Consider the following 5,000-nt stretch of genomic DNA (forward strand, 5'->3'; position numbering starts at 1 on the left):
CCAGAACCGATGAGACGAAAACATTAAAACGATATTTTTGCATTTTCTTACGACAAAACATTAACAAATACGAGACTATAACAATATAAAACTACATATGTAATTTAATTAATCAAAATTAATAATTTTTTTTGATTTTTCAGTGATCCAGAACCGATAAGTCGAAAATTTTAACAATCATATTTTTGCATTCTGTACCGTGGATCGATCGTTAAACGCTATTAAACTAACGTCCGTGATGGTATAAATGCAGATTTTCGCTCCGTTTAGCCAAAATAACGAACTTTAGGTGCGCTCCGAAATATTTCAAAGTCCCAGCGGCGTATTGCTTCGCCTCTTAGAACCGATTAGTCGAAAATTTTAACAATCATATTTTTGCATTCTGTACCGTGGATCGATCGTTAAACGCTATTAAACTAACGTCCGTGATGGTATAAATGCAGATTTTCGCTCCGTTTAGCCAAAATAACGAACTTTAGGTGCGGTCCGAAATATTTCAAAGTCCCAGCGGCGTATTGCTTCGCCTCTTAGAACCGATTAGTCGAAAATTTTAACAATCATATTTTTGCATTCTGTACCGTGGATCGATCGTTAAACGCTATTAAACTAGCGTCCGTGATGGTATAAATGCAGATTTTCGCTCCGTTTAGCCAAAATAACGAACTTTAGGTGCGCTCCGAAATATTTCAAAGTCCCAGCGGCGTATTGCTTCGCCTCTTAGAACCGATTAGTCGAAAATTTTAACAATCATATTTTTGCATTCTGTACCGTGGATCCATCGTTAAACGCTATTAAACTAACGTCCGTGATGGTATAAATGCAGATTTTCGCTCCGTTTAGCCAAAATAACGAACTTTAGGTGCGCTCCGAAATATTTCAAAGTCCCAGCGGCGTATTGCTTCGCCTCTTAGAACCGATTAGTCGAAAATTTTAACAATCATATTTTTGCATTCTGTACCGTGGATCGATCGTTAAACGCTATTAAACTAACGTCCGTGATGGTATAAATGCAGATTTTCGCTCCGTTTAGCCAAAATAACGAACTTTAGGTGCGCTCCGAAATATTTCAAAGTCCCAGCGGCGTATTGCTTCGCCTCTTAGAACCGATTAGTCGAAAATTTTAACAATCATATTTTTGCATTCTGTACCGTGGATCGATCGTTAAACGCTATTAAACTAACGTCCGTGATGGTATAAATGCAGATTTTCGCTCCGTTTAGCCAAAATAACGAACTTTAGGTGCGCTCCGAAATATTTCAAAGTCCCAGCGGCGTATTGCTTCGCCTCTTAGAACCGATTAGTCGAAAATTTTAACAATCATATTTTTGCATTCTGTACCGTGGATCCATAGTTAAACGCTATTAAACTAACGTCCGAGATGGTATAAATGCAGATTTTCGCTCCGTTTAGCCAAAATAACGAACTTTAGGTGCGCTCCGAAATATTTCAAAGTCCCAGCGGCGTATTGCTTCGCCTCTTAGAACCGATTAGTCGAAAATTTTAACAATCATATTTTTGCATTCTGTACCGTGGATCGATCGTTAAACGCTATTAAACTAACGTCCGTGATGGTATAAATGCAGATTTTCGCTCCGTTTAGCCAAAATAACGAACTTTAGGTGCGCTCCGAAATATTTCAAAGTCCCAGCGGCGTATTGCTTCGCCTCTTAGAACCGATTAGTCGAAAATTTTAACAATCATATTTTTGCATTCTGTACCGTGGATCGATCGTTAAACGCTATTAAACTAGCGTCCGTGATGGTATAAATGCAGATTTTCGCTCCGTTTAGCCAAAATAACGAACTTTAGGTGCGCTCCGAAATATTTCAAAGTCCCAGCGGCGTATTGCTTCGCCTCTTAGAACCGATTAGTCGAAAATTTTAACAATCATATTTTTGCATTCTGTACCGTGGATCCATCGTTAAACGCTATTAAACTAACGTCCGTGATGGTATAAATGCAGATTTTCGCTCCGTTTAGCCAAAATAACGAACTTTAGGTGCGCTCCGAAATATTTCAAAGTCCCAGCGGCGTATTGCTTCGCCTCTTAGAACCGATTAGTCGAAAATTTTAACAATCATATTTTTGCATTCTGTACCGTGGATCCATCGTTAAACGCTATTAAACTAACGTCCGTGATGGTATAAATGCAGATTTTCGCTCCGTTTAGCCAAAATAACGAACTTTAGGTGCGCTCCGAAATATTTCAAAGTCCCAGCCGCGTATTGCTTTGCCCCGAAATTTTTCAAAGTTCCAGCGGCGTGTTGCTTTCAAAGTGCCTCCCTCTAAATACCGATCGGCAGGCCGCTAGGTCGGCGACGCACGGGCTTACGCCCAGGCGTATACGGGGGCAAATCGCCGTGAGAGCGTGCGATTTTGACTTTCGCAATAAGATAGTCTCCTTTATGAAAAGGAGCGTACACGTCTCCCAAAAAAAAAAACAGTTTCATGACGATCAATGTAGTTCTTGATCGAAATGTATCATAGGACGAAGATTTTATCGAAAAGTACGAACTTTGGCGACGCATCGAAATTTTTCAAAGTTCCAACGGCGTGTTGCTTTCAAAGTGCCTCCCTCTAAATACCGATCGGCAGGCCGCTAGGTCGGCGACGCACGGGCTTACGCCCAGGCGTATACGGGGGCAAATCGCCGTGAGAGCGTGCGATTTTGATTTTCGCAATAAGATAGTCTCCTTTATGAAAAGGAGCGTACACGTCTCCCAAAAAAAAAAACAGTTTCATGACGATCAATGTAGTTCTTGATCGAAATGTATCATAGGACGAAGATTTTATCGAAAAGTACGAACTTTGGCGACGCATCGAAATTTTTCAAAGTTCCAACGGCGTGTTGCTTTCAAAGTGCCTCCCTCTAAATACCGATCGGCAGGCCGCTAGGTCGGCGACGCACGGGCTTACGCCCAGGCGTATACGGGGGCAAATCGCCGTGAGAGCGTGCGATTTTGACTTTCGCAATAAGATAGTCTCCTTTATGAAAAGGAGCGTACACGTCTCCCAAAAAAAAAAACAGTTTCATGACGATCAATGTAGTTCTTGATCGAAATGTATCATAGGACGAAGATTTTATCGAAAAGTACGAACTTTGGCGACGCATCGAAATTTTTCAAAGTTCCAACGGCGTGTTGCTTTCAAAGTGCCTCCCTCTAAATACCGATCGGCAGGCCGCTAGGTCGGCGACGCACGGGCTTACGCCCAGGCGTATACGGGGGCAAATCGCCGTGAGAGCGTGCGATTTTGACTTTCGCAATAAGATAGTCTCCTTTATGAAAAGGAGCGTACACGTCTCCCAAAAAAAAAAACAGTTTCATGACGATCAATGTAGTTCTTGATCGAAATGTATCATAGGACGAAGATTTTATCGAAAAGTACGAACTTTGGCGACGCATCGAAATTTTTCAAAGTTCCAACGGCGTGTTGCTTTCAAAGTGCCTCCCTCTAAATACCGATCGGCAGGCCGCTAGGTCGGCGACGCACGGGCTTACGCCCAGGCGTATACGGGGGCAAATCGCCGTGAGAGCGTGCGATTTTGACTTTCGCAATAAGATAGTCTCCTTTATGAAAAGGAGCGTACACGTCTCCCAAAAAAAAAAACAGTTTCATGACGATCAATGTAGTTCTTGATCGAAATGTATCATAGGACGAAGATTTTATCGAAAAGTACGAACTTTGGCGACGCATCGAAATTTTTCAAAGTTCCAACGGCGTGTTGCTTTCAAAGTGCCTCCCTCTAAATACCGATCGGCAGGCCGCTAGGTCGGCGACGCACGGGCTTACGCCCAGGCGTATACGGGGGCAAATCGCCGTGAGAGCGTGCGATTTTGACTTTCGCAATAAGATAGTCTCCTTTATGAAAAGGAGCGTACACGTCTCCCAAAAAAAAAAACAGTTTCATGACGATCAATGTAGTTCTTGATCGAAATGTATCATAGGACGAAGATTTTATCGAAAAGTACGAACTTTGGCGACGCATCGAAATTTTTCAAAGTTCCAACGGCGTGTTGCTTTCAAAGTGCCTCCCTCTAAATACCGATCGGCAGGCCGCTAGGTCGGCGACGCACGGGCTTACGCCCAGGCGTATACGGGGGCAAATCGCCGTGAGAGCGTGCGATTTTGACTTTCGCAATAAGATAGTCTCCTTTATGAAAAGGAGCGTACACGTCTCCCAAAAAAAAAAACAGTTTCATGACGATCAATGTAGTTCTTGATCGAAATGTATCATAGGACGAAGATTTTATCGAAAAGTACGAACTTTGGCGACGCATCGAAATTTTTCAAAGTTCCAACGGCGTGTTGCTTTCAAAGTGCCTCCCTCTAAATACCGATCGGCAGGCCGCTAGGTCGGCGACGCACGGGCTTACGCCCAGGCGTATACGGGGGCAAATCGCCGTGAGAGCGTGCGATTTTGACTTTCGCAATAAGATAGTCTCCTTTATGAAAAGGAGCGTACACGTCTCCCAAAAAAAAAAACAGTTTCATGACGATCAATGTAGTTCTTGATCGAAATGTATCATAGGACGAAGATTTTATCGAAAAGTACGAACTTTGGCGACGCATCGAAATTTTTCAAAGTTCCAACGGCGTGTTGCTTTCAAAGTGCCTCCCTCTAAATACCGATCGGCAGGCCGCTAGGTCGGCGACGCACGGGCTTACGCCCAGGCGTATACGGGGGCAAATCGCCGTGAGAGCGTGCGATTTTGACTTTCGCAATAAGATAGTCTCCTTTATGAAAAGGAGCGTACACGTCTCCCAAAAAAAAAAACAGTTTCATGACGATCAATGTAGTTCTTGATCGAAATGTATCATAGGACGAAGATTTTATCGAAAAGTACGAACTTTGGCGACGCATCGAAATTTTTCAAAGTTCCAACGGCGTGTTGCTTTCAAAGTGCCTCCCTCTAAATACCGATCGGCAGGCCGCTAGGTCGGCGACGCACGGGCTTACGCCCAGGCGTATACGGGGGCAAATCGCCGTGAGAGCGTGC

This window comes from Osmia lignaria, unplaced genomic scaffold, assembly GCF_051020975.1.
Source record: "Osmia lignaria lignaria isolate PbOS001 unplaced genomic scaffold, iyOsmLign1 scaffold0055, whole genome shotgun sequence".
In the NCBI taxonomy this organism is placed as follows: domain Eukaryota; kingdom Metazoa; phylum Arthropoda; class Insecta; order Hymenoptera; family Megachilidae; genus Osmia; species Osmia lignaria.